Here is a 27,877-nt window from a genome sequence, read left to right as displayed (position 1 = left end):
GGAGGGTATAGAGGGAACACCTGGGAGGACCCACACTGCCAATTCACGTGTAGGACTCCCCGCGCACCCCCAAAATTCACGTACCCCGCTATGAAAGCAAAATTGCGTGTGAAACTGCCCAGTTATTCGCGTACCCCACTCGCACAGGGCCTATCGCGTGTGAAGCTTCCTGCAAAGCCCAGTTATTCATGTACCCCACTCGCACAGGGCCAATCGCGTGTGAAACTTCCTGCGAACCCCAGTTATACACGTACCCCACTCGCACAGGGCATTTCGCGTGTGAAACTTCCCACGCACCCCAGGAATACACGTACCCCACTCGCACAGGGCCTATCATGTGTAAAACTTCCCGCGAACCACAGTTATACACGTACCCCACTCGCATAGGGCATTTCACGTGTGAAACTTCCCGCGCACCCCCAAAATACATGTTCCCCTCTCCAATCGCGTGTGAAAATTCCCACGCATCCCAGCAATACACGTACCCCACTCACACAGGGCCTATCGTGTGTGAAACTTCCCGCACACCCCCAAAATACACGTTTCCCTCTCCAGTCACGTGTGAAACTTCCCGCGCACCCCGGGAATACACGTAACCCATTCGCACAGGGCCTATCGTGTGTGAAACTTCCTGCGCACCCCCAAAATACACGTTTCCCTCTCCAGTCACGTGTGAAACTTCCCACGCACCCCGGGAATACACGTAACCCATTCGCACAGGGCCTATCGCGTGTGAAACTTCCCGCGCACACCAGGAATACATGTAGCCCACTCGTACGGGGCATTTTGCGTGTGAAACTTCCTGTGCACCCCCAAAATACACGTTCCCCTCTCCAATCACGTGTGAAACTTCCCGCGCACCCCAGGAATACACGTACCCCACTTGCACAGGGCATTACGCGTGTGAAACTTCCCGCGCACCCCAGGAATACACGTACCCCACTCGCACAGGGCATTTCGCGTGGAAAACTTCCCGCGCACCCCCGAAATACACGTTCCCCTCTCCAATTGGAAACTTCCTGCGCACCCCAGGAATACACGTACCCCACTCACACAGGGCCTATCGCGTGTGAAACTTCCCGCGCACCCCCAAAATACACATTCCCCTCTCAAATGGCATGTGAAACTTCCCGCGCACACCAAGAATACACGTACCCCACTCGCACAGGGCCTATCGCATGTGAAACTTCCCGCGCACCCCAGGAATACACATACCCCACTCGCACAGGGCGTATCGCATGTGAAACTTCCTGCGCACCCCTGAAATACACGTTCCCCTCTCCAATCACGTGTGGAACTTCCCGCGCACCTCAGGAATACACGTACCCCACTCGCACAGGGCCTATCGCGTGTGAAACTTCCCGCGCATCCCAGGAATACACGTACCCCACTCGCACAGGGCCTATCGCGTGTGAAACTTCCTGCGCACCCCCGAAATACACATTCCCCTTTCCAATCACGTGTGTAACTTCCCGCACACCCCAGGAATACACGTACCCCACTCGCACAGGGCATTTTGCGTGTGAAACTTCCTGCGAACCCCTGTTATACACGTGCCCCGCTCCAATCGTGTGTGACACTCCACGTGCAGCAGGATACTTGTATTCGGAGGGGAGCGTGGGGAGTTTTACAGGCGTTTTCGTGGTTGGGGGCCTGTGTGCCATGTACGGGATTTGTGCGCTGTGCATGGCGCACGGGGAGGGGTTGGGGGCATAACTGGCGCTGCTGCAGGGTCACTGTGCCACTCTGCGCCACGGCTGGTTTTGGAAACTAAAATCCATGAATACGATGTGCACGGAAATTGATTTTAGCACACGCGGCTGGCGCAGTAATTTGCACGCGCACACTGTGCGCCAGCCGCGTGCGCCACTTGTGCGCTGAATTCTATGAATGTGTTAGCAGCACATGCATACATCCCAACATCGCCCATTCCAATGTATAAGTGCTTCTTATGTCTTTTTTTCTTTTTTTGCATTCTGTCAATTCCAATTGATTTAACCCATCATAAAAACAAAACTAAAAGTCTTGGAATGCAAATAAAAAAACACAACAGAACTTCACAATTACTCTGACATGCATATCAAATAGACATATGAAATGCTGTGCTTTTCAAAATATTTTTTGGAAGCCTATTTAAGAAAGTAAAAAAAAATGCATATCTGCATTTCCAGTAGCACTGTGTTACATTTTCATAGAAGAAAGTAAAAGCAGAAAAAATAGATGTGGACACCATTTGTAACTGGCACTCAGTATGTGCCAGGTTAATATATTATCAGTGCATGTATACTTCCTAACATAACCCATTCCAATCTTCAGCTTCTTATGCAGTCCTACTTGTTTCTCTACATTCTGTGACTTGTGCTCCAGCTTTCATAATGGTAAACGTGGAAGTCCAATAATGCAAACAAAAAACTCTATGACTAGATAAGCACCTACAGATTAGAATGCATCATGTTGGCAAGTATGCACATACTCCTAACACAACCAACTGCCCTTTAAAGTGTACTAAACATGTTTTGCATTGACTTGTCTTCTCTTTTACAAAATGTAACAAAGCTTCTGCAACAGCACATACACAATTGTTTAATTTAATTAAATTGCTTCTTAAAGCAACAATTATTAACTATCCACCAATGTTATTAACTTTTTGCCCACCACTCCTCATTGCATTACAAATATGACCCTTCTCTCCTAACAGTACCTTGCCATTACCACATATCCCCATTAACGTTACTTTACAATTACAGGGAAGAAGCACAACACTGCAATCAACAACCAAAAAATGAATACCCTTCGCATCCGACAAAGTACATTAATGTACCAGGTATATGTATGTTATTATAGCAGTACTGTGTCACTATATATATTACCCCAGACTACTCTTTTCAAACCAACATTCCTTTCACTCTAGCCCATTATATTCCACCATTCACACTCCTACTATTCCCAATTACACACCAACATTGCAACACCCACTCTGTTCTGCAAAACAGTACAATCACTGCACAGCTTCTATCACACTAGCACTGCCTTCCTCACTAAATCAACACCATCACACCTCTGTACACTTGTATTCTCACAATCTTTCCAACCACACCTAATGTACCAACTCACAATCAAACATCACTCTATTCATCTCTACAATCACACCCACACATACATGCATATACATTGCACACTTTTCCGAAACAACATTTCTCTTTTCCCAACAGTCACAACACTACTAAACAGTAACTCTGTAGAAAAGAAAGAAAATCCAGAGGCGATAAGACAAAAAGTACACCACATAGTCAACCACTTCTAAAACAATGTATAAAAAACTTTAAAACAAAAGACCTAGTAACTTCGATCAACAAAACTAAACCAACCAAAACTAAGGAAGGTAAGGTCCCTCTTGCAAAAACATAAAGTAAAACATGATGTACAATGAAAAGCAGACCTACTAACAAACCCAATCCTCTATCTACCAGTGTCTTAACGTAGTCATAGTTAAGCAATCCAAAAATGATTTTACAAAAAATGTTCTACCATAGAGTTGTTCACAATCTTATAAAAACATCTGAAAAGTCACAATCTTCCCTTAAAAACTATTGCAGGAGAGTAATCCTGTAAGCTCAATTTGACAGCGCATTAGCATGTGTACATTGTATATATTGATTTTAAACAAAATGAAACCACTATATTACAACACATTCTTCTAAACACGCGCAGTGTCAATATACAGACATTTCCAAACTTCTGTAGTGATGAATGGATTCACACAAGCAGCACAGAACCATACTTCAATGAAGAAGCTTATAAACAAGAACAACAAAAAACAATTGCTATAGACAATAGTGGTCGAGTGTATGAAATGGTGGAACAAACCATTATGGCAAAAGAAACCCTTATAGAAAGAAATCCCCAAAAAGCTCTGAACCAAATGCTCCTTCCACCCAAACAAAATGTCCACTGCACAAATGTACATGTAGCTCAAAGTATAATGTACACCAACAATCCTTTAAATATTTACAGCAATTCCTCAATCACTATGTAAAACTGAAAGACAACAATAAAATGAAAACTTTACAAACCATAGACCACTGTCCAGTGCACAGCCACACTGGTCTGCACGGACATTCATTAGCCTGTGTTTTAGGAACTGTGTGCAAAAGCACTTTCCACCATATCAAAATGTTAGCAGCACACCATTCTACTATACAGAATCTTGTGCATCAACTATACTATGCAAAAAGTCCTGTTTTGGAACTGAAAAATGTAAATAACATTCTCCTACATGTAACAGCCAAATAACACATCCAACGTAAATTCTTTAGAACTGAAGGTGACTTATAGAATTTTGTACCTTCAGAAAATATTAGCGAAAACCTCATAAACACCAACATCCTAATGAAGAATGAAGACTTACAAAAAAGAAATAACTATGTTTCAAAACACATCTTCTGAAACACAAGACCAAATATGTGCCTATTGCCACAGAATGTTTTATAAAAAGAGCACAGAAATAGTAGATCTATCTTACAATATAGAAGACAGTGAAGAATCCCAATGGTTCCAATTAGCTTTATATCTAACAGCAGAAGGTAAATACAAATAAACTAACCCCTCAAGAGTGTGCACATACTGCAACACAAAGCTTGGCAATAACCAAATGCTATCACGTGCTATCCCTAATAACTTAGAAATATTCCCACTTCCAAAAGCTCTCTAACAGCTTAACATGTACGAGAGCATTTTAATACAAACAGTGCACCCATTTCAATGTATAAGATGCCTTCAACCACAATCAGCCAAATTACCTCCATCCGAGCTACTAAAGGGCATCCATGGCAAAATAGTGTATTTTGGATCTAAAAGAAAATGTTCAAACTCTAGGATTACAATGGCCAATAGAGATCAATGTTTGATTGTACTAGTTAATGGTGTGCCAACAAAAGACAAAATAATTTGGCAACAACTAGTTGACTTAACCCCTTAAGTGCCAAGGACGAGCTATCTCGTCCTTGACATTACGTACACAGTGCCAAGGACGAGATAGCTCGTCCTTTTCGGCACGTTGTTTTGAGCGATCCCTGCAGAGCAGGGATCGCTCAAAACTGTAATCCAACCCACGGCTATGGGTGAGGTCCCCCCTCACTGACAGAGGGTTCGATTACCTTCAGTTTCATGTCTGCGTGCGTAAAGCACGCCGGCGTGAAAGTGAAGGTAATTTTCACCGCAGCAGCCATTTCGGGCTGCTGCAGTGAAAATAAAAGGTGAGTCTTCACCTTTCTCCCCCTCGATCTCTGGCTGTATTTCAAGCTGGAGATCGAGGGAGGTGTCGTTGGAAAGGTGAGATTCTCCCCTTTCCAACGTCACCTTTTATGAAAGCATTGCTGGGCGCGGATCGGGTGCAGGGTGCTTGATCCACGACCAGCAATGCCCCCTAGACACCAGGGATGTCTTTGATTGTGGGGGGGTGGGTGGGGGCAGCCCTCTACCACCCCACCCCTGAATCATGGGGGAACATGGCTGATCATCTGCGTCAAAATAAAAAAACATTAAAAAAAACAACTGGGATGGGGTGTGGGGTGTGGGGGAATAATTTTTGCCCCCCTGAAAGGGTGGTGGCCCTCCCCCTCCCACACCAAGTGGAAAGGGGGGCCACCCCTTGTAGCCCTCACTGGGGGCAGATTTATGCCCCCAGTCAGGAGTACATGAAGTGGCTGCCAATCCAATTGAGGGGGAGGGCCACCAGGAATAAGTGTGCAGGCCCCCCAAAAGATAGGGTCTGCAGGTTAGGGCCCCCCTGGGGCAGATGGCTGATCATCTTCTCCCAGGGAAGAGGAAAATGAAAAAAAAACTAAAAAAACTAAAATAAACAAAAGGGAATTTTGGGTGGGAGTGGGGGCCACTAGTCACCAGGGATTTATTTTGCAGAAAAGGGGGTGGCCCTTTCCCCCTCCCCCAAAGGGGAAATGGGGTCACCCCTTGTAGCTCTACTTGGGGGCAGATATCTGCTCCTAGGAAGGGGCATCTGACCCCAGGAAGGGCTGCATGAGATGCCCCCTTCTTATCTTCCCCCAGGGAGGGTTGAATGAGATGCCCCCATGCATTTGGTGTGGGGGGAGAGGGTCGCCCCCATTACATTAGAAAATTACCTGGTGGTTTAGGGTGCCCCTCAGCCCACCCTAAAGGGTAGTGTACCATTTTCCATTTCTTTCTTTGGTTACCCCAAATGGAGAGGGGTGTACCTCACGCAGCCGTTTGTAGGAGGCCCAGGGAGGCCTGCATGAGGTGCCCCTGCCACCCATTTGGGGCGAGAGGGGAGATGGCCATCACAAATTGTGGGACAGGCCCCCCAGTTGGTGGGGCAGTAAGGGTTGGGCACCCTGGGGCCAGATTGGCACACCAATGTGCCCCTCTGCACCAAGACAAATTTGGTAAACAAAGAAAAAAATTGAAAATGGTGGACCACATTTTAGGGGGGGCTGTGGGGCACCCCAAACCGCAGGGAATTTTCTAATGGGACAGGGTGGTGACCTCTTCTCCCCCACCCACAATGGAGTGGGAGCCATGTCCTGCAGCCCTCCCTGGGCCCAGATATGTGCTCCTAGGAAGGGATGTCTGAGCCCAGGGAGGAATGCAGGACAGCCCCCCTATCTGCCCCCAGGGAGGGCTACATGAGATGCGCCGCCCCTCCAATTGGGGTGGGGGTGGTGAGGTGCAGCTCCCTGCACATTAGAAAATTCCCCAGTGGTGTAGGGTGCCCCTCAGGCCCGCTAAAGGGCAGCCTGCCATTTTGAATTTTGTCTTTGTTTACTAAACTTGCCTTGGTGCAGAGGGGCACTTTGGTGTGCCAATCTGGCCCTGGGGTGCCCAAACCTTACTGCCCCACCCACTGGGGGGCCTGTCCCACAATCTTTGGGGGCCCGCCCCCCCACCCCAAAAGGAGGGGGTGTACCTCACACACCCGTTTGTAGGAGGCCTAGGGAGGCCTGCATGAGGTTCCCCCACCCCCTATTTGGGGTGAGGGTAGAGAGGGCCGCCAAAAAGTGTGGGACAGGCCCTCCAGTGGGTAGGACAGTAAGATTTGGGCACCCCGGGGCCAGATTGGCACACCAATGTGCCCCTCTGCGCCAAGGGGAGTTGGGTTACCAAAGGAAAAAAGTGAAAATGGTGGAACACATTTTAGGGGGGATGTGGGGCACCCCAAAGGGATGGGGAATTTTCTAATGGGATGGGGCGTTGACCCCCCCATCTCCCACCCACAATGGAGTGGGTGCCATGTCATGCAGCCCTCCCTTGGACCAGGGACGCCTCAGCCCAGGGAAGAGTGCATGACAGCCCCCCCTTATCTGCACCCAGGGAGGGCTAGGTGAGAAGCACCACCCTTCCAATTGGGGTGGGGGTGGAGAGGTGCACCCCCCTTCACATTATAAAATTCCCCAGGAGTGTAGGGTCCCCCTCAGCCCCCGCTAAATTATTATATGGTCTTGAAACGGTGACACCGATAAATGTTGAAGCCTTAACTAAGTTAGAGGCTAAATTCTGGCGCCAAACACTTGATCTACCTCAATGCATCCCCATTTCATGGGCGCGATGCGAACTGGGTATAACATCACTAAATGCTGTGTATCAATGGAAGTTGTGTGATTTTCTAAGAAAATGCTTGGTGTCTACTAAAGGGCACATGATTCTTAAAATATTATCTACTCATCTTTTCAAATCACCTCATGCATTTATTCAGTTGTGGCTAAAAACCACATATAACATCCTTATAAATGCAGACATATCTATTGCAATGTTGATCAATGACCCGGTTAAGGCCAAGAAAAGGTTGTATACCATGGATTGGATAGACAATACAACAACATACCTGCAATATAAGAATGCATCTACTCGCAGATTCTGGCTAAAAAAATTGGGAGTGGTGGAAAATTATCTTTTAAAATGTCCGCCCAAATTTATAGACAATCTATCCTTCGCTTTCGTTGTAATCTATGGCCCACAAAAAATCTAGCATACATAAGTCAACAGTTACCTTTGTCAGATCATTTCTGCAGATTCTGTGGGAATCGTGAAATCCCAGAAACTACAGAGCATTTGGTCGTGAACTGTTTAGCCTTGAGAGAATTAAGATCGACTTTTTTGTGAAATATTCCCATTATTTGAGTTTGTTGGACAATAAATCGTGTTGGGATTATGTTACAGCTACAACCCATCTGCCATTACAGATTGCAGTGATACAATTTTTAAATGCTCTAAAGCTCCAGGTGGAAGAAAAAGGAAAAAAATGAATGTTGACTCTCTATTCTTTTTTCTTTTCTAAGGACAATGATACTAGTGATACCTTTGATTTTAAATTGGATTAGGCAAATTTGTGTTAATATATCTGATTTTTCTTTTGTAAATTTTTCTTTTTCTTTCTTCCTTTGTCGTAAATAATGCTATGTAAAGATATGTTGATATTTTGTTTATGATGTATTATATAAAATTGAAAAAGTTGATTTAGTTCAGCTAAATTCAATAAAAAAATAAAAAAATAAAATAAAAGATGCTACACATTTGGCCATGATTGTGACGCCACTGTGTCACAGTTTATTGACAAACAAATGACCTGTGACATCCCTTCAGAAGCAACAGATAGTGACCTACATACACAAGTTTTACACTTCCAAAACATACATGTGGCAAATACTGCCAACGTAGATATAAAAACAAAGGGAATTACTATACCAAATATAGCTTTGGCTTCCGTAGAAGAGTGTGCAAAAAAGGACAAGTAAATATCTTGATGCCTTCTGTGCAAAAGGCAAATCCCATAAAAATACATACAACATTAAAAGGGCTGAAGCATCCAAGTACATCAATGGTTACAATTTAATCATTGCCCACTTGTGGAATGCAAACATACACAATTCCACTGCAGTTGCTAGATATGTAACATAGCTGAGAAAACAGATTTAAAAGACCTCTGGGATGACATATCATTTGACAAAACACTATCACAGGTACAGCCTTACATGGCAAATCTGATCACATTGTCTGGCGGAACCTTGGACCAGCCTCATCCCAAAAAATAGTACTAAAATCCTACCAAGAAAACAAAGTCACAAATGATCCCAACAGCCAGGACATTTTATAAAACTATTTACGTGATGCATACTACCCAAAGAGAACTACTGCTTTCGAAAACATGTGTCCGTATGACATTGCCCAAAACTACACCTACAAAAACAATGTCACACCAAATGACACAACTTGCAAATATTCAGTTTCAACTTGTAAAGGAAGCCTAGTAAAACTAACCAAACCCAGTCTAATTAATCATTTAAAGTTATAATTTAAAACTCCACAACATAGAGAATTTGATTACATGGCCCTACTACAACTTTTTAGAACTTGGAGAAAAGAAACATAATTATTAGGTGAATATGACTCATGTGAAGCTGCATTTAACGCAAATGAAAGCAGTATAACAAATGTCAATTTCAAACAATACAAACAAATGTTGGACAATGAACACCAGTAACGAACAATAAATTGAAGCTCAACTAGACAAAGACACTCCTGAAGGCAGTCAACCTTCCCTTACAGGAAGCCAAGACCCACTTGGAGAACCACTCATTCTGAATGAAGCAGAAGTAGCCATGACTGAGGTAGAAATGACCATGTATCAATATAAACAATTTAAAGAAGACTTGTCACTTCTGGAATCTCAGCTAAATGAACAGCCCATCATTTATCGACAAGTCACTCAAGAAATTGAGCATTGTTTTAAACATGAGACTAAAACAATTACTTCTAAAAATGATAAACCTCTGCTCCTGTTTTTAAGTAGTAAAACTGGTTCTGGCAAAACATTCTTAATTAAAATAATCAGCACATTTCTACAAAACGTAACAAATAATAACCTTTTGGCTGTACTAACAACCCCCACATGTTTAGCTGCTTACAACATAGGTGGTTTCACTTTACACTGACTACTACTCCTCCCTGTAGAACACTGTAGAACACCAACACAAATTAGAATACTACCAATCGTCAGCTGAAGCTGCTACTGAGGTCTGCAGAATTCTAAAACAAATAAAAGTGCTCCTGATAGATGAAGTAAGCATGGTGTCCAACCTCATGTTGGCTTTAATTCATCTCAGAATGCAAGAAGTCCTAAACACCAACTACGAGGAACAGTTTGGAAGAAAACAGGTAATTGTTTTCAGAGACCTCCTACAGTTAAAGCCAGTGAAAGGTCAACCTATTTTCAAAACATTAGGACACAAAGAATGCTGTAATACTATCAGCAGCATTAGAAATGTAAATCTCCAGCAAACATGTTCATTACAGAGAACTAACTCAAAACAGGTGCCAGTCTGCAGACCTCACACATGCTAACATTTTAAAAAGAATCAGAACTGGGCTGCTTACTAAAGATTCAAAATCCATCTTAAATAGAAGACTAATCCATGAGCTACATGGGCTAAAACACATCGGTTCCTGATGTCATGGAGCAATTCACTCAACAATATCTTAAATATATGTCCTTAAAGCCAACTCTTGCAGGCTGTTGTCAATTCAACGAGAAAACAAATGCAACCCATACTGCTTATCAGCTCAACAGACAAACTAGAAGTGCACGGCATGACAATTCCCATGTGTCAAAAAGCAACAGCCTGAATAAATAGCTTAGAAAAATGTATCTAAAACACAGTCGGATTGGAGAAAATATTACCTTTGTGTCTGAACTGCAGAGTAACTCTAATACATAACCTAGAACAAGGATCAGTCAATGGAGAAATTGGTACAGTTGTTGGCTTCCAAACATATCCGCATAACAACAACATTCAATTTGTTAATATCCACTGTTGGGATGGAAATGAGGTGCTTTCAGGTAACACGAACAAGATATGAGTTGATGTAGTGTACAAGGGGGGAGCAATCTGCACTAGTAAGCAAAATGTAGAGACACTGTAGTGCTGAGATGTGGATGTGTGACACTGTGAAACACATAGCACATGACTCCATTTTGTATTAGACAAAACACTGTAGGAGCGTGCATAACCCAGCTCACTAGGAGCAATCCCATTAAAACAGAATGGATCCACAGAGCCCCATGCCCATGGAAATTTACTTCCCCCTCGTCCCGCTGTGTTGCGAATATTTAGTATCATCCAAAGGAATGCATCCCGCAAGAGCGTGAGACAACACCAGGCTCCACACTGCATCTATTCATCTCTACTATACTGCCAGTATGCCTCTAACCCCCACCCAGCCAGTCCGGAGCCAGCCCCACACCACTGACCCGATCATCCAGCTTTGCATTCCTCAATATGTGCACGAAACCTCTGGCCCCACACAAATGAAGTGTCTACAGAAGATCTAAGCATGCACAGCTGTATTTTTACAAGTATGAAAACACATCTATTTTAACACGAGTTACAGGGAGGGATAGATGAAAGATCAGAACCCTGGGTGGAGACCTTGAGTGCGGGAACTGCAGTATCAATGAAGCCCTGAATGTGTGGGTCAGTGTGATTGTATTCTATCCTCCCTTCCCGTTGGCACCATTTCCTGTGCCGCCCAGTTGCTTGCCACAATGATGTAATAACTAGACTTAGCATGTTTAGTTTAGAGAGAAACAATGTAGGCTATGTTTGCCCTGACTTTCACTGCGAGGATGAGCCCAGCTGGCCCATGTGGATCCTGAATGACAGGAAAGAACCAACCAATTAAAGCCTGGCATACCCTATAGAGCAGGCCATGTGTAGGGTGCCTCCAATCAGAGGCACCAATTAGTACTGTATGCAATGATGATTTTAGGGATTGTAAGCCCTTGTTTGTAGCAGGACAAGTCAGAGCACTCTTGAGCAGCAGATTCATTTGCTTATATTTGTATTCTGTACAATTAAATGTTGTTATCCTTGCAACGCTGTCTCCTGGCTTTTTTCCCCAGTGGGGTGTCTTTATTCTTGAGTGTGCATGAAAATGGACTTGCCTTCATTTGGTGACCCTTACAACATGATGCCATCATCCCCATCTTATGGAGGTATCCAGGTACCTCTCTGGAATGGCCATGCCAACCTATGGGGACCAGCCCCAAAAAGCGTATGCTGAGTGACCCTTGCAGTGCCGTCTTTTCAGAATTCCTGCCTGCTCGTTGAAGCGGAGTACGTTACCATGGTGAGTCCCAGGCCTGTTGTGGATTCCCCGTGAACTGAGGCTTTTGGAAGAATGTGAACACGTAAGCATAGCCTGCAAGTGATAACAAGTACGGTTGGTTGTATATTGAAGGGTGAAAATGGTGGACACGCAGTGAATGAAAGCAAAAGTGGATTGTAGTTTGTAGATTGTGAACATGCTTCTTGCCAATTTCGTTTAATTACTTTTTTAAAGAGAATATTAAGGATACGGAAAAAGGAATAAGGGAGCCTCCCCGAGTGAGGGGAGAGGGTGGCGCCACATATGCACTGTCTTGGCCAGTGCAGGGAGTAAATATAGGGAGAGAAATAGGAGCTCTGTATAATTAGAGAGCTCAGGAACAGTAGTGGTTGTTATTTTAGGTTGTTATTTTAGTGTATTTTAACGTGTATGCAGGAGGCCCAGGAGGGGCATGTGTGACATGAGTGAGCACATCAGGAATGAATGGAGAAGCTCTAGTGGGGAACGTGGGATTGGGAAAAGTGAATTGATGTTGTTTTCTTGTGTTATGACATTTTTTACAGTACTGACTCATACTAGAGACACAATTAAGGGGTATATGTTTTAATTAATAGTGGATGCATCACTTTTTTAGCTGGATACAGCAGTAAAAGCATAGCCCCGACACAAGACACAGACACGACCATGGACACGGACACACCCCTAGACCATATATGGAAAGCCCTGCCCCTGTACTGTGAGACAATCAGAAAGCATCACATCCAATGGGTGACTGAGACTAAAGGGGAGAGAATGCCTTGCTCCTTGCCCGAGCGGGGCTCCTTGGACAGATGTGCCATGGATCATATGTCCACCTACTTGACTGAAAAATATAAGGGGAAACAATTACAGAGTATAAGGGAAATATTGGACCTCTGGAGAGGGAGGGTCAACATCTGGTAATGAAAAGAAGATGAGTATAGAGGAGGCTGGGGATAAGGGGAGATGAAAAAGGGGATATACTTGCTAGCCACACGGCCTGCAGAAGGGTACACCAACCCGACATACGAGTCTGGGGGAACTATAATGGCTGCCCCAAGACCTGTCCCAAGCCCCACCGTGCGCTGCAACACCTGAGGTTTTGACCCACCCAGGGGTAGCGCAAGAGACCTAGAGGTAGCATTAGCCACGACACGCACAGAATTGTCAATGTTTAGGGCAGCTTGTAAAGCAATATGGGTGGCAGAGGTTAAAATGCTGCCTGCAGGAACGCCGCTCAGCCGCGGAAGTCATGTGACTTCCTTTTCAGTATAGACATTGCACCCATAAGAACTGTTCATGTAGAAAGGGACAGAGAAACAGATAGTCTGGGGTATAATAATGTGAGGTCCCAGAGAGGGCACAAGGAGTATTGGAGTGACTTCAATGACAAAGAAGAGGGTAAAGAGGGAGGGGCAGATCAGGTGCCCTTGACTACACCAAGAGTAGAGAGCTTGTGGGACGGATGATTAAGGAAAGGTTTGGCAGGATAGCATTAGCATTGGCACAGAAGAAGGAAAGTGCAAGCAAGGGCAGGAAAGGAAAGGTATAATTACAAATGCCCTTACTACACAAGGATGCAGGGCAACCCCACTATGCCCTCAGGGCACAAATGGACAAAAAGTATCTCCTTAAGGCCCTCCCACAACTCACAGCAGGGGCGGGGAATGGATGTATGCATTCAAGAAAAACACAGCAGGGCTATGCCTAGGAATAGGAGATGTTAAGAGCCTGCTAGTAGCAGCAGTTGGAGTTCAGGCAGTATGGATTAGAGCTGGATACTGGGGAGTAATACTAAGTAATGATGCCCATGACGGAGCATCATTCAACAAGATTGGAGCACAAGTATCAATCAATAATGCAATGCACAATGGGGGACGAGGAAGACGCTGCACAATATATTCTCAGGGTTCAAGAGAGGTGGAGAACTGAAAGGGGCAGCGCCTGGGATTAATCAACATCATTGTTTTATTTTATAGTGAAGATAGGGCTACCAAGGGAAGTGCAGAAAGCACTTGATAAGATAGCTGGGGTAGAAGCAAAGGGGTGGCCTGAGATTCAAAGTGTACCATTTTAGAAGGATCAAAGAGCACACGAAATAAAATGTTCAGAGGCGGCATTCAGATGAAGCACAACTAGTTAAAAATAGACTAGTGAAGGTAGCAGCGGCATCAACAGTGCCTCCCCAGAGCAGACAGGAGAAGAAGGGTGTGCCTCCATTGCAACACAAGTGAGGATGGCAGCAGTGTGGGCTGACAACGGACAAGGACAGTGGGGAGGAAACCAGCACTTTTTGGGGCCTCAGTGGCAAGAAGGGCAGATGTGAGGAGGAGGTGTGTTCCGATGACAAAGGGGGGGATTTGGAGGCCAAGGACCAAGGGGTGGCAGATTAGGACAGTGCTGATCATGTGGGAGTTGGCAACATTCTTTGAGAGAATGTTGCAGCAGACAGGGAGGGAATTATAACTACATCCAACAACCTTATGGGTACTCCCACCCAGGTATTTATTTATTTATTTATTTATTTATTCGCATTTGTTAAGCGCACAGAATCAGCCCTGAGGCATCGTGGCGCTGGTTACAGAATAGCGCTGGTTACAGGGAAAGCGCGTCTTAGTTACAGCATACAGAGGCATACATGCATACAGTTTGGGCAGTAGCAATAGTTAGCAGTGTGTGCCTGAATGGCAGTAGGTAGAGGAATTTTAGTTAAAGAGAGAGGTTTTGAGTTTTTTTCTAAACGCTGTGAGGGAGCCTTCTGCTCTTAGAGCGTGGGGGAGATTATTCAAGGGCCAGTTCAGGGATCATCCTCAATCCAGTATGAGATTCACCGGACCGATACGCAATTGTCTCCCCAAATTCCTGGCCCTTACCACCCATCACACCAGCAGCAAGTCGTACAACCACACCAGCCCCTCCCCAATCAACAAGCCACAGAGAGCAGATACCCATTTGCAACTGCACCAAATTGAGCAGAGGCCCCATATCACGGAGTAATGGTAGTGGGGGAAATCGTTTCTCATTTCCCGGGACAGGCACCTACCCTGAGTAGGACAGTCCACAGAGAGCACTTCCATGTCCAGTACTGTCAATGACCTTACATCCAGAAGAGGAACAGGTGGTGGGGGCAGAGATAGGGAAAAGAAATCATCTACATGGTGGACTCGGGAACGGAGAAGTCGTGCATTAGCGAAGGAATCTTCCCGCTAACAGGAAAGACTCTCAACATGCAGGTATTCCCTGGGGCTGTTTTAACAGTTCCTTACACAAAAGACTTAGACGTCAAGGTGGGAGGGAAGGTTGTATGAGCACCCCTCCTTTATTCTAAGAGTTATCCTGTCGACCTGCTTCGTAGGGATCTGCTTAGCAAATTAAACATGACGATACCGTTCACAGACAGGGGGATTGTCTGTGCCACACCTGGCGTGTTCTCCCTCCGAGCGATGCTGGTAATACATGCCGTGGCCAGTGAGGTGGCAGCTGGAGGCATCCCTGTCAACCCAGATATGTTTATTTATGCCATCCAAGTACTTGCCCGAGCTATCCCCCAGATCACCAGAAAGCAGTGTACTTGCAGATTTCATTTTCCGACCTTTGGTGCTCCCCAAAGTGGTGGCCGGTATAATCTTGTTATTAGATTTGGAAGGGCTGCTTGTGTCTGCTTGTGTCTGCTAAAAGGATTGAAGTGCTAGGAACTGACCCCCACAGGTGCCAATGGTGCACTGTGATGTGCATCGATCACAATGTACCCCTAAGAGAAGTGACAGACAAGGATCTTTTTGAGGATGGCAATAATGATGGAGAAATGATCCTCGAAATGTGTATACCCTGTGACATAATGGTCCAACACAGGAAAATGTAAAGCCCCCTCCTGGCTGTTGTCAGCAGACCACACCCATTCAGTGAGATAGATTTGCAACATGTCCCCACACACTTACGGACAACCGACCCACACGATGTAGGGATGCTACAAGAAGTGACCCCTGTAAGAATTACACTAAAACCAGAAGCAATATTCCTGCAAGTAAAACAGCATCCATTGTCCAGGGGGCGGAGGAGGGGATTCAGGAAACACTGCATGCCTTATTACACCAAGGAATAATAGTGCCCTCTACCTCATCATGCAATACGACTATATTCCCCATTAAAAAGGCAACAGGGGCAATTGGAGGATGATCCAAGATCTTGGACCCCTTAATGACATAGTACAGAAAGAGTTTCAACTTGTTCCCAACCCAGCATCTATTATTTGTAGCATTTCCCAAGCAAGCCATCCATTTCACGGTGATCGATTTAAAGAGTGCTTTTTTCTCAGTACCTATCTATCCAGACTCACAGTATCTTGCAGCATTTACCCTGGGCGACAAGCACTATGAACACCGTCCCGTGCCCCAGGGGTATTGTGAAAGTACCAGTATTTTTAACAGGATACTACACGAAGATCTATGGAACATCCAAGTACCGAGAACAATAATTCAATACATAGATGACCTATGGGTCTGCAGCGACTGCTAGCACAGCTTTCAAAGGGACTCCATTGCACTACTACAGTTGTGAGCTAGGAAAGGGTACACAGTGGATAAGGTAAAGCTCCAGTACTGCCTACTGGAAGTGCTCTACTTAGGGCTACTCATCTCCAAAGATGGTAAGCAGATACTTCCTGATTGGGCAGCTACAGTTTGAGACACCCCAAAGCCTCAGACAGTGAAAGAGATGTGAACATTGCTTAGCATGTGCAACTATTGGAGAGCATATACCAGACCACTCCTACAAGGTCTCAGGAAAGCACAAAAGGAGAGCAACACAATTGACTGGACAGCAGAAATGACAATGACCTTTAATGACGTAAAATAGGTGACTTCAACAGCTCCAGTACTTGCCACCCCTGATTACACATAGGAATTCTACCTTTTCTCCCACGGCACACTCATGACAGCAGTACTCACACATAAAGGTACAATGAGCATCAAAATACTAGCCTATTACAGTGGCACACTTGATTCTGTTATGCAGGGGCAGTTTGCTTGTGAACAAGCCCTTTCAGCAGCAGACTTTGCCATTGCAAAGAGCTACATGAATGTCATGTCATGTAGTGCTCAGTAGCGTTATACGTCGAGCACTCACTTTTCACAATACTGGACCGCACCAAGTCTACACTCACTACACATATGAAATAATACTCTCTAGCCCCCATATCCATGTAGTACAGTGGAAAACAGCAAATCCTGCCACTTTTCTCACTCAGCCATGCACAGCCAAGGACTTGCAGCACCATGATTGTGAATCCTATGAAGGGGGAGGTGATGATATCCCCAAAGCAAAAGACAGTGCTCTAGAATAGGGAGAAGGGCTCTTTGTTGATGGGTGAGCATCCATTGATCAGGAGACAAGTGGCGCGCCTAGAAGAAGAAGAATATGAAACACTGGTCATGAAAAGATTACCCAGGCATTATTCGGCACATGCATCTGAACTGGTAGCGCTCATAGAAGCCCTGCAGGCATCGAAGGGGTGTTATGTTACCATCTATTCAGACTCGGCCTATGTCACAGCTACTGTACATGCAGGTCTGATGCATTGGAGAGGTAGAGCAGATTCCGGAGAGCAGATGACTCACCGGTACAACATGCAGCGCTGCACAACACATTGATTTCCACCCTCACAGACCCTTCTGTAGCGGCGGTCGTAAAATGCACAGCACATACACATAACACAGACAACATCTCATTGGGTCAAAAGCTGCAGCATATCTCCCAGTCCAACTATCAACAGAATACATAATGACCACAGCAATCACAAGATCAGACACAGACGCATACAAAGCCCTCCCCATCACACACATTATTGAACTACAGCATAGGGCATCCCAGAAGAGCAGGACGTTTGGCTCAAACGTGGGTGCATGCAATCACCCACGGATCTATTATGGAGACAGCAGAGCACAGGGAAAGTTGTAATGCCTGTGGAATTATTGCATACAGCATTAAAGCAATTGCATTTCCCATTCCATAGCTCTAAACAGCACATTGTGGCAGACATCCAAGAGGAACACCTAACAACAATGGTGGTCCATTGCACAATGTGTCAAGTGTTCAGTACGTGGATGACACTGAGAACTCTGAAAGGAACATTTCGCTGCCCTGTTGGTCCATTCTGTGAGCTGTACATTGACTATGCAGACATGGGAGAAAGATGCAATGGGGCACGATATCTAATTGTGGTGGTGAGTACATTTTCCCAATGGGTTGAGGCTGGCCCATGTGCCCACCTAAATGCCAAGTGTGCTGCAAAATTCCTTGTCAGAGAAGATTTCCCCTGCTGGGGAGTGCGTGACGTCCTAAGGTCAAATAATGGGACACATTTGTTCAATGACCTGTTCAAAGAAATAACTACACTGTTAGGAATTAAGCATTGCATGTGCTCCATTTACCACCCACAAGCAAATGGGATGGTGGAGAGAATAAACAGCCTCCTTAAAAGCAGACTTTCAAAACTATGCAACATCCTGAAAAAGAATAGGCTGTACCGCCTGCCTTCAGATTTTCTGGGTAGCAGGTTTGTGCACAATCCGGGAAGGTTATTCTCTTCGCTCACCAATCAATTCGAGGATTATGTGTCTCTAACCAAGGGATTCCAAGAATAACCTGAAACTGTGGAGCCTTGATTACATCAAACACAACTGCCTCCCGATGGCCGTCCGGACCTACAAGTGTCACCTCAGCTGTGGAATGTGTTACCGGTCCAGAGGCAATTTCGGTTCCATCAACTGTGGTGATGACATCTTTGCTGCTTTTAGGACGCAGAGGGAGGTTAATCCTGGAGACCAATTCACGATCCACATAGTTTCCTATAGCCCCGCTATCGATGTATGCCTTTATTGCATGCAACCGCTTAGGCTGTTCCGGATCTACGAGGACCATTGGCACAATGAAATGCGAGGTCTGAGAGTTAGTTTTCAAGCTCGGCAAGCGGACCCCTACGCTTGTCGGGCGTGGTCGTTTCGCGATACAGAGTTTTCATGGATTTTATTAGCGGCTCCTACCACCTTCTTGGGCGGCTTTGCTGGGCAATCTCGTAGAAAGTGTCCAGAGGACCCACAATAAAGACATAATTGCATCTGCCGTCTTCTTTCACGTTCCTTTTGAGTTAGAGGTCCTTTAACCCCTCCGATTTGCATTGGCTCAGAGGCTTCAGCCCCCTTGAGGTTAGCGTGGTTCTTGACCAACACCCGGGTCTCAAACTTGGACCGATCTGCTTTTCTGTTTTGCATTCTGTGATCCAATTGGACCACTAAGTCTATATATTCCCGAGCATTCTTGGGGCGGATTTACAACTTGGGCCAGGACATCTTTAAGTTCTCCACGTAGACCTCGATAAAATAACGTGATTCTTTTATCCTCTGGCCACCCAGTTTCCACAATTAGTCTATTAAAGGTTGCAATGTAGGATTGGAGGTCTTAATTGCCCTGTTGCAGAGATAGAAGTTCGTCATCCAGAGCCTGCCCCTGGGAGTGACGAGCAAATAACCTTTCCATGCTTGCTTGAAATCCTTGAAAATCACGAAGAATTGGGTCATCTTGAGTTACCAGTGGAACTGACCAATCGGCAGCACTGCCGCTGAGATATGACAATACAAAGGCTACCTTGGTTTGGTCATTAGGGAAGGCCCCAGGTCTGCATAGGAAATGCAAACGACACTGATTCATGAATACGGCGAATCGTTTGGGGTCCCCAGCAAAGCGTTCGGGTGGGGCTAGCGGCATGTTTCCAGGTAGATTAATCTGCACCGGGTTACTGGAAAGCACAGGAGCGGGGTTCCCCCCGGAACCGGGTAAAGGAGTTTGTCCAGCTTGACCTTGCAAAAGCTGTCTAGCCAGGTCATCAGCTCTTTCCTATGTTATAATCACTTCCCTCCTGAGAGCATTAGTCTCTTGACGAGCGGCGTGTACTTCGGCCCGTAATTCCCCCAGTAGTTGGGCCAACTGGTCAGTCTCAGAAGTTTCCATAGCGCCTGGGTGGGAATTTGTAGGAAGGTCTTCGCGTTCTGTAACGCTCACCTGGCTCCCACGGAGGCGCTGGTCTAGTCTGGGTTGCTGTGGCCTCTTCAAGCGTGATGCGCAGAACTCGGACCACCGATTGAACAGGACCCCCAAATCTTGCTTGTCTGGCCCGTAGGAATATCCTTCTGCAGATGAGAAAGGGGATTAACTGTCTGCAGAATAGTGTGCTTGCTGCCCCCTTTCCCCCTTCGTTCTTCTCTGACTTCCTCCAAAACCCCCGGTTCAAGCTCACCTTATGGTTTGGAAGGATGAACTCTCCATCCTGCTTCTGGTGCAGGGGCGCGCATTCGTCCAGTTACTTCACTGGTTTTCAGAATGGCGCTGGCAAAATCCACTTGACTTTTCTGAGCGATACGCCGTAAGTATGAAGATTCAAAAGTTCAAGTGTGAGCCTCTTTTTATGTTGTCTTCCTAACCTGTGATCTGTCCTTTATTTCAGGTGCAGAACGAAGGCGATGCGTTGAGGGGTTAAATTGCCGATGGTAAAATCAGGTGAGTTAGTGATGAGGGCGACCCCTCTAAATGTCTTTATAATTCCCCAGTAATGTCTTTTGTCCTTTCCCCATAGGGGCCGGGGTGCGGCACCTGCCAATGAAGCGGCGCCGACCCGAAATGTGGAATGGTTCACCAAGAAAAGCCGGTAAGTATTATGGCTGAAAATTCGGCTTTCCTCCTGTGTTCCCTCTGCTCACCTTTTGTCTCTTCTTCTCTCCCCTAGGTGCAGAGATGTGGCGACCAGTGCTGACAGCCGCGATGGAGCCGGGAGATGTCTCGAGGACAGGTGAGTGAAGCGCGGCACTGCAGCGAGCAACACAATGCTTTTAAATGGAAGTCTTTCTTCAAGAATGCTGGCGTGAAGATTCCGGATGCAGGTAAGAAGTTTGAATAAGTTCTTGGTTTTCACCTTTCTCTTCTCTTCTTTCCTTACAGGTGTTCCAGGTTCGAGGCGGGCGTGGCTGGAGTCCAGGTGCAGGAGCAGACACGGTGAGCGTTCAGCTGCTGGGATGCAGAACAACGCGAAGCATGTGTGGCTGGCCGGGCGTGGCTTAAATAGCCTTGGAAGAAGTCCTAGGTAAGTATTCTTCCACAGCCCCACCCAAGTAACAAAATAGTCCCTTCAGTAAAATAGTCCCTCCTAAGCCTCATTTGGCTTGGGTCTTCATGCAGCATGGTCTGCATCAGGTGAGTATGCAGCATGGTCTGCATCAGGTAAGTGCACCAAACAGTTTCCTTTATGAGCCTGGCGCCTACGGCGCCAGGACTGATGTCCAACATGAGCCTGGCGCCAAAGGCGCCAGGACAGAGTCCAAAGAGCCCCTATAAGGGGCCGCTGGGCTTTTACCCGGGGGCATGATGCCTGCTCCCGGGATGCTGGGCCTGGCCTGGTACTCCGGGGGTAGGCATCATGACACATAGCCGGATAAACTATGGATAGTCTTTCTTTGTTCCAATTGAGTAGTCTCCATATACTTTGTTTTCTTTTATTTGCTTGCTTCAAGATGAAACCTATACCATAGATAAATAAATAAACATCAACCTGTTACCTGCTGTTCATGTACCTATTCCACCGACCTTCTTAATAGAGAGAGTAAAAATCAATCTGATTAACGCATCAGTCTGTGGTTATGCAGAAATGCTTTTGAAATAAATGTAAACCACATATACCCCTACAGATAAAATCATAGCCACATTACTGATTTACCCACTAATAATGAATGTATAACATCACTTCTTAACGGTATGCATCTCAGTATCACTAGTCTGCATACCTAATTGTAATGAGTAATGTTTATTTTAAGCTGTGTGAGGCACCTCTGTACGCTTCATCAGCTTTGTGTTTTAAAGGTTCACAGGGAGGGGCTCCTTAGTGTAGTTATAAACACTGGTCTCTGAAAAATACAGAGCACAGTGGATAGAGGAGTGGAAATGGCTGCCATATTCACTATGTTGCAGTAAGAGGATTCTTCAAAGAGCCGCCCCACGTTCTGATTGGCTGCACCACATTACTTTGCCCAATCCCAATGACCAGCAGGCGGAAGCCGGCGTCCTCATCCTAAGGACCTCATTGTAAGGCCAGGCACTGTCTGGTGCCTCATTCTACACTTCTCCCTTTGGTGCAACACTGAGAGGCTAACCTTGTTTACTGTGTTGCAGTAAGTGGCTTTTTCAAAAGTGCCACCCTTTGTGCTGATTGGCTGTACCACAGTACTTTGCCCAATCCCAATGACCGGCAGGTAGAAACCAGCTCCCACATCCTAAGGCTCTCATTGTAAGTCCAGGCACTGTCGCGTGCCTGTCCGTTGTTTCTGGCCCCTAAGCCAACCTCTCTTAGGAACCAGCTTTTAGGCCTGAGCCCTACTTATCTTGCAGCAACCAACAAACCTAAGCCTGCTGCACCCGCCACACACATGCCCAACCACCTTGTACACTCTCTGCACACTACCAACAGAGAGCAACCGAATCCTTTGCCTAAGATACACATCACCTATACTGATGCCACGCCACTCCAATTTGCCCTCATAAACACACGCTCTCTCCCAGCCCATGCCACGGAAATTCGTGATCTACTCACTAACCTGGATCTGGATGCTCTCGCCATAACAGAATCTGGGCTGCATGAAGCAGCAGGGCCAGCCATTTCCATATACCTTCCACCAGGATACACCCTTTTCTGGCAGGACAGACTGCTCTCCAAAGGAGGGGGGTAGCACTCATAGCAAAGGACTCCCTGTCAGGAAGGGAGGGGGTAGAAGTTCAAAGGGAGGGGAAGGGGAAAAGAAGGTAACAAGGCTGTAATGCAGTTAGAGCACTAAACTAAAGAATATACTTTTAATTCATATTTAAATTGCAAGCGCAAATGGAGCCAAATGTGCCCAAATGAGTCCCCAGGCACACACGAGCAGACCGCTCAGATAAACTCGCTGTGTGCTTCAGCCAGCTGCTGGAAATGTTGGGATGAAGCCTGAAGCCACAGACAAAGGCAAAAACCAAGGTGCTATGGCCCAGTGCCCAAACAGGCAAGGAAAGGGAGGAGGAGGGACAAAGGGAGGGGAAGGGGAAAAGAAGGAACTAAGGCTGCAAGGGGTCTAGAGCACTAAACTAAAGAATATATGTTTACTTTACATTTAACCTTGGCCAAATGTATCCTCAGGCACACACAAGCAGAACGGTCAGGTAAATTCACTGTGTGCTTCAACCAGCTGCTGGAAATGCTGGGCTGAAGCCTCAGACAAAGGGAAACACCAAGGTGCTACGGGCCAGGGCCCTATAAGGACTGGGGGAGGGAGGAGGTGGAGGGAGAAAGGGAGAGGAATTGGAAAGTAAGGAAACAAGGCTGTGATGCGGCTAGAGCACATATCTCTCCTCTGGCTTGGATGCCTTTTGTCTTCACCTCAGTGGTAAAGAACTTTAGAATAGACTGTACTTGCAAAGGTGTATCCTACTTCTGCTCTTGATGTTCCAAAGATGAATTAAAGAATGTGGGAGTACCCAACTACTTCTATAGGCAACAGGAAACAGTGGATTGGCCAAAAGCAAGCCTGATGTAAGGATTCTGATCCCTGTTGGTGTAACAAAAGTCCCTTGCCTTATGAGATCACACCTAGAGTGCCTTGCTTGCACAAAATGGAAGGCAGGAAAAAGGATGAGAGACCTAACAGAAAGTAAGATGGTGGAACCACTGTCCAGGCCTAGCTTCCCTCTCTCACTACTCTGACACAGCCCCCTTCCAATGCCTGCTGGCTTCAAAGCATTCCAATGATCAGCACCCTGGTGTGAGGCTGGCTTTGTTATGTAAGAGATGTTATGTTTGAAACACATTTTATAGGAGACCTCTTGGGATAGTTTTCTATGCCTGTGGAAGGTGTATCCTTCCCCAGGGGAAAAACAATTAGGGCTCCTACCCAGGATAGCTCTCCTGGCTATGTTTCCTGAAAGCAGCTGTGGGGACATTTAGCCTAGACACCCAACATCATTGACATCAGGTTTTAGCTGTTAAGTGACTTCAATTCAGCAATACCACTAAGTCAGTGCCTCATCTGGGACGCCCAAGGGAAGCCCTTATTTATATATTTTTATGACAAGTTATACTCTGGATGATAAACCCTTATATAGCTCCCCTCTCTTTGAATCCCCCTGACCTCATTGAGCCAAGAAATAGGTTTGTTTTGCAATTTAAAAGATGTATTGGAAAAATTAAACAATATATATATATATATATATCACACTTGTATAATAGATTAATATTTGATATCACACTTAAGAATATGACGGTGATCAAGAATGGTTAATATTACAATTGTACGCTTATTTAATGACTTAGGAGTTAGTATAGGAAGGAAAAGGTAACTGAGAATGCTTGTATGGTTTCAAAGAAAAACAATGATGGAAAGAATGCAGTACAGAAATAACTGATAGGGTTTCACAAGAGATAATATGTTCACTTTTCCCCTTGTGGCAATTCACTCCCCCCCTATGCAATATAAGGAGATGGAAGTGAAGCACACGGTTTTCAGGAATACAATCACAATACAATATGAATTTCAGTTCCCGCCTAGCCGGCTTAGATCACAGGGATGATTTTAAAACACAGGAAAAATGTGCAAACATGATTCTAATTCCTGATAGGAGATTCAGGGTAGGTTCCAGCTACTTTGAATTAGTTCAGGTCAACCTATCAATGATTAATAAGGGATCATCAGGTTGAAAACGAATTTCAGCAATGCAGGCAAAAGACGGCTATCTTTGACAGGAGCTAATTTTTCAATTCGCAGCAATTATTCCGAATACGTTGAGCGCAATTATGGAATAACTATAAGGAATATGCTTGTTGGAAAGCTTAGAATCTTAGCCTTAAAATGAAAGTTAGATCTCGTTCCCAGCACTTAAGATTCCAAAGATACAGACGATTTTATGAAGGTAGATTTTCAGAATGAAAGTAAACTTCAGAATGACAAAATGAAACGTTTACAGCTTTGAAATGACAGAATGAACACACATTTCCTATGATGCAGTTGTGGACACGTTCAAATGTTTTGAATCAGATTATTTTAAACTAAGAGATTGGTTCTGGCACAGTTCTAGCTGAGTACTCACACCATAAATTTGAAATAGGCCGTCAAGATCTGGTCAGGTTGGCTGCGGTTCTCTCGCCACGGACGGTCTTTAGTACCGGTTCTGCTCACAGTGATCTGGTCTGGGTCTGCTGGTTCTGCTGGTCTGGATCAAGTGGATTCTGGATGCAGCACTGCTTTCTGGGCACTGGCACAGGGTTCTAGGCCAGAATCAAACAGCTCAGCCCGGCTGCTTGAATAATTTGCAAAAGATTTTTGAGGCCTGCTGAAAAAGGATTCAGCTGGTGGTTCAGAACTCAATGCTACAAGTTCTGAATCTGGATTCTAAGTTCTGGAGATGGTCCTTCTGGATATTGTCTGGTCCAGCAAAATGCTTTGGAAGAAAATGGAAAGTGAGTGTCTTGCCTGTCCAAAGCAGTCTCTTCTTATGTGTTTTGAAAAAGGGTGTGTGCGTGGGCCTAACTAAGCCTGCCCCTCACAACTTATCATTGGCCAAGCTCTCCTCTCTCCCTTGATTGGGGCAAGGAATGGAGTGTCATCAGGCATTCATTTGATGGCATACAGAAAGAACACTCCCCTTGTCAATTTGCACCCAAATCTATTTTTGATCCAAATACATATTTATCTATTTACCATTTTTCTAATATTATATGTCCAGTTAACATATTTTCTGTAGCACCTAACCATCCGATCCCTGTCTTTGTAAGATGTCGTGTCCACTTATGACAGAATTCTGCCCTTTTCATCGAGAACACAACCTCTAAAATTTTCCAGAATTTACACAAACATGCACAAGGAATATGGGCATCAGATGATAAAGTGTCAGATTTTTAATATACAGTCATTCGGAGTAATACCTTATTTTCCGCTACTACCCCCCAGAACTTACCACAGAGTCCTAACACCTCTTAAAATGTGCACAGAAAAATCACAAGAATAATGATATTAATTATATAATTTTGACAAGTCCGTACTATGAATTATCCATCTTTTTAAAATAATGCTCTGGCCCAGAGGGGTGCGGTTTCCCAAAGCACATGGTGGAATTTCTGGTTTGTCCACTTCCTCCAACTCAAGTTGCTCACAGAGGCACTGCTCCTCCCAGTTTCTCCCAAGAGGAAGCCATTTACGACCCCCCCTAATTTAACATTTGCCTGAGCCAAGGAAGGCTCATTGTTCTGTTTCCCTGCTACCAGGTGCTCCTCCCCTGATTCTAACGGAGAGGTGTAATCTCCTTTGGTGGGAACAGCAGAAGGCAGCCAGGCCTGCGAATGCAGTGGCTGAGCAAGTTTCAACTCCTGTCAGGGGTAGTTGCCAGGCAGAATTCAATCTCTTCAAGCCAGGCTTCAGCCAAATGTGACTTTTGTTCCAGTTTTCTTCATTCAAATCAAACTTACAATTTTTACACATGCAGCTAGAACGCTGATTCAAAACTATGACTTTAAACAGTTGCAACCTATGTGACACTCAAAGTAGGTCACTCATTTATTTTAAACATTTCAATTTTAGTGGCTTTAAGTCCAATTTTACTTCAGCTGCTGACATTCACAGCTCAGCCAGTTTTGTTATAAACATTGTTTTGGGCTCTTCATCTTTCCAGATTGTGTATGCATACAGGACTACATTCTGCCAAATGTCTGCTGGTGTTCAGTGAGATTTTTGAATATCTTGCAATGTTTAAAATAGGCATTTTTAGCTTGCATTTCAGAGAAACAAAGGTGATTTCAAAGCGCTTTTTGAGCTAACAGGCACTGCTGTTTTTCCTTTGGCACCACGTTTCACTCATGGTGCTTCTGGCCCATCACGCTCGCACTGGTGGGTGGTAGGTCAGGTGACCATTTTGGTGTGCGCAAAAACTGCACGGTTTTCCTGGATTCTGGCGCAATGTAGGCTTTTCGGCCATCTTGGATTTTCTGAGCCCACAGCCCCAAATGTTGCAGCATAATAACTCGAACATGGGTCAAAACGCGCTGGGATGACGGCATCATCTTCTTCCGATTCCGCAGATGACAAAGTTCAGCATCTTTTCCTGCATCATGGTGGATCGATCGGTTCTCCTCGCCGGTCCTGATGGGAGTATTGGGCGGTACCCCGGGCCACTCAGATCTTTGCTCCCGGTCTCCAGGTCGTCTTCCGTGGTCAGTATCCAGGTTTTCTTTCTCCTAGGATGACAAAGCACAGCGGCAATACCTATTCATAGACATTTCTCCCCCACTATTGATATAGTGGGGAGGCATATACATTTTATAAATCAGTAGACATTTACATTCTTATTTAAAAAAAAAAAAAACAAGTTATAATCAGAGGACATTTTCATTCAAGAATCATAATATTTTAGAGACTATATGTGGGATATTTTACGGTTGGAACTGAATTACTCTGGAGCTGCCCCCTCTGGTATTGCAGAGGACTCCTCCAGTTGCTGCAGAGTGTGCCTGCGATGGCAACACTTTAACTGATTTATATGGACCCACTTGTCTTCCCCTTCTGCCAAACTACCTTTGGGGATGTGGATCTTGTAGGCAACTGGGGAGATCTTGTCTATAATTTCAAAAGGTCCCTTCCATGTAAGCAACATTTTTCCCTGTTTG

At 45.3% G+C, this 27,877-nt stretch overlaps 1 long non-coding RNA gene across 1 annotated transcript in view; it reads right to left on the bottom strand.

Moving 5' to 3' along the window:
- LOC138538430 (uncharacterized) overlaps positions 1-27,877 on the bottom strand; it is a 315,299-nt gene that overhangs the window by 189,111 nt on the left and 98,311 nt on the right. The gene's annotated exons all lie outside the window — the stretch shown is intronic.

This window comes from Ambystoma mexicanum, chromosome 1q (assembly GCF_040938575.1).
Source record: "Ambystoma mexicanum isolate Mex_15411 chromosome 1q, UKY_AmexF1_1, whole genome shotgun sequence".
In the NCBI taxonomy this organism is placed as follows: domain Eukaryota; kingdom Metazoa; phylum Chordata; class Amphibia; order Caudata; family Ambystomatidae; genus Ambystoma; species Ambystoma mexicanum.
This window is presented reverse-complemented; position numbering and strand designations above follow the sequence as displayed.